Raw genomic sequence first — 3,233 nt, 5'->3', positions numbered from 1 at the left:
TGTTGCACTTGTTCAAAACGAGCACTGCGCTAAGACAGTAATTGTTAACTTCAATATTAAAGCGCTTTGTCCTAGAAGTTAAATGTAATAATAGCGTTATTTCCCAATTAAAAGAATAGAATGTAAACATTATTTCAGATATTAACGAATGCTCGCCCGCTCCGTGTAAGAACGGCGCCACGTGCAGCAACCTCCAGAATGCGTATTCATGCACGTGTGTACCTGGCTGGCAGGGAAAAAACTGTGATCAGGGTAGGCCATAATTGTAGTTATGTATTGAAATATCGAAGATTCTTGCATTGTTTTCACATACTCAGAATGTTTACATTCATGCCCACCAAGAAGAGTATGTTATAAATACACTTGTCAGTTCGTAACAACGTCACGCATTTGAAATTGTCTGATCTTCTCCGAACATTAACGTCATCGTTTATTGAACTTGTTTTACTTTTTAAGAGTATAAGCTTTTTTACCGGTCATATGTTAAATAAGAACATTTTTCCATTTTAACTTCATAATTCATACAGTCTTCGCATTTACTAAATTTATAAACATACACAATGGAAGGGAAAACACTGTGGTCAGAGTAGGTATTATTACACACTCACACACACATACACACACGGAAAGACAGCGTGGACGGGGGTTGGTGCGGAAGGGGGCTTGCCCCATTCGGCTTGTCGATTTTTTTTATTGTTTTTAACTGTTCTAAATCAAAATCTACACTACTTGGGAGCTTCTAAAACACAACATTTTCTCTTTTTTTTATTTATTTATTTGTCCTCAATTTATTTCATTCAAGTCATGTATTTAAATATTAAATAAAAAGCAGAATAACAGTAGATATTAGCAAGCAAAACATGATTGATTGAAAAACAACAACAATACAGTCACATATTACATGTTCAAAACATTACATGTTCAAAACACTGTTCTGCGAGGTTTCTCCTGGTGCCAGGCATCCACCATTTTCCCGAAGTCTACTGCCTCAATGTCTGGCCCTTCAATGCTGACCGTCATCAGTGCATTGAGGACAGCAGACTTCATGCGAGCACGATTCTCCGTCTTTATCCTTTTCATCGTGCTGAATCCCCTCTCGCAGTCTGAAATACACACAATATTGTAAACTAATCTGAAATAATATCTATTGAATCGCTTTGATTTAAGAACAACGAGATATTTAAGCAAAACAAAAACATCATTCGTTTGTTATTGTGCTCTTGACAGCCTAGTCAAGTACCTACCAGCTGTAGATGTAGGGAGGAGCAGGCCAACGGATGCCAGCTTGTAGAGCTGGTCGTGGCTATTACGCAAATGGATGGTCACCCACTCCATTGCCTCTTCAGCCTTCTTCTCTGTGCCCTGTAGGATGCCTCGAACCTGCCTCTAGTTGTGCAGTGTTGCGTCAACGGGAAGGTTGAAGTGGTCAGCCAGTTTCTAAACAATAAAAAAGTTACACTGATTGATTTTTTAAATATTGTCACACAATCTGATAATTAACAATTGATTATAATGGAGTACATCTTTGAAATTATATTGGTTGACTGTAAATATCATGTTCTAGTTTAGTGCATTACCTTGATGTCCTGTTCGCCATGGTTGCCCATATCTCCAGTGGGGAACTTGGTGGTGTTGAAAGCCTCGAAGAGCTGCAGCAATGGCAAGTCTGGAAATCGCTCTTCTATGTTGGACATCAGCTGCTGCACAAAAGGCCGGTACAACTGGAAATGAGTTGGAAACAGATTAATTATTGATATGCCAAGTGTTAGCTTGTCTTTGTATTTTTTTACTAATACATTAAGATTGTTGCAGCTTAATGAACTCCTATGCTAGCAAACACATACCTTGTCAGTGAAATGCTGGACCTGCTCTTCAGTGGGCACAGCGATGCCAAAGCCATCGGCATGGAGACGGGCCACTCTATCGGGGGCTGCCTGGAAGTGTTCTCCTGGGGTATTCAAGAGGCCCTGAAGAATGGCCAGAGTTCCAAGGACTAGAGGCTTGATGCATGTTTAGATTGCATCTTTTGCCTGAAACACACATAACTACATATAGATTCGGGCTTGTGTATAATAATACACTTAAACAAAATAAACGGAACTGGAAACATAAGAAATATAATTAACACTGAATGAAATACATTTTCTATTTGTTTTTTGTTTACATACATGCATTGCCTTGGATAGATCAGAAAGATGTGGAAGCACGTCACACATCATGTGCAGTGTCAGCACAAACTGGTAGTTCTGAGAGAATTTTGCGAGACCAGCTGCCCTTGCATCGTTTCTTTCTTCGGCCTCACGCTCCAAGCTTTTGTAAACAGAGGGAAGGCACCTCCTCAGGGTAGTGGTCGCCTTGTCATGTGACAGCCAACGCACATCCTTCGCCTCCACAAGCTTGAGATCTGGCTCCTGGAGTAACTCCTTAAAATACAAGATTTAATGACAACATTTCAAAACAAAACAGTATAAATCTCCACATGCTTTAAATATCATGATTATTTCTGTCAACAAAATTATCTTGATTCCAACTACTATCGAACCCACTGGCACGCTGCTTGGATCGCTTTGTTGGTGGTTGGGAAGTCTCATGATCACTTGCTACGTCCTGGACACTTTCACGTTCACTTATTGAACTCTCTGACAGCGACGTTTCATTATTAATCCTGACCAAGAAATTAGTTATCACAGATTTGCCAGAGACAGGGACTTGTCGTTTCTTAGACCTTATCATTCTGTCATGCACAAAAACTACAGAAAAATGTGTTGCAGGTATTTAGCTGTTATTAGCGTATTCCGTAAATACGAAAGAAACTATTTGATCTGAATAAATTAAGTGTCAGTACTGTAAAGTTATAGTCGCCGATGAAAAAAAAATGTGAAAACATTTGTAGTGGGCGGGAGCAATCAAATGAGACTTCTAATTCCAGTTAGTTGTAATTATAACTTAAATTACCCACAACCGCAACAAACAAAAGTAACTGTTTATTTTTGAAGTACCGCTAAAATCGTCGTTAACAATTAAAATAAAAACAAACAAACCAAAAATTGAGCATAACTTTAACTGCTCTTACGCCACTAGTACCGGTAGTAATCGATCATTATCGCCCATAATTAGGGGACAAACACCATAATTGACCCCCATAAACGACCCGTAAATCGTTCGCACATCTTATCAAAGCCCATTATGCACACACCGCTGATTAGCGCGTGCGCGTTTTATCTGGTCGTCGG

The 3,233-nt window shown here is 39.4% G+C and overlaps 1 long non-coding RNA gene across 1 annotated transcript; it reads right to left on the bottom strand.

Annotated features, from left to right (window-relative positions):
- Positions 1–930: 930 nt before the first annotated feature.
- Positions 931–2,430, bottom strand: LOC127864081 (uncharacterized). The gene is made up of 5 exons (XR_008041438.1): positions 2,169–2,430; positions 1,845–2,030; positions 1,578–1,721; positions 1,245–1,437; positions 931–1,103 (listed from the first exon to the last, which is right to left on the bottom strand). It is a non-coding gene; the product is annotated as an uncharacterized LOC127864081 (long non-coding RNA).
- Between the last annotated feature and the right edge of the window lie 803 nt (positions 2,431–3,233).

The sequence above is a fragment of the Dreissena polymorpha genome, unplaced genomic scaffold, assembly GCF_020536995.1.
Source record: "Dreissena polymorpha isolate Duluth1 unplaced genomic scaffold, UMN_Dpol_1.0 chrUn103, whole genome shotgun sequence".
Taxonomy (NCBI): domain Eukaryota; kingdom Metazoa; phylum Mollusca; class Bivalvia; order Myida; family Dreissenidae; genus Dreissena; species Dreissena polymorpha.
The sequence above is the reverse complement of the archived record's forward strand: the minus strand, read 5'-3'. Positions and strand labels throughout refer to the sequence as shown.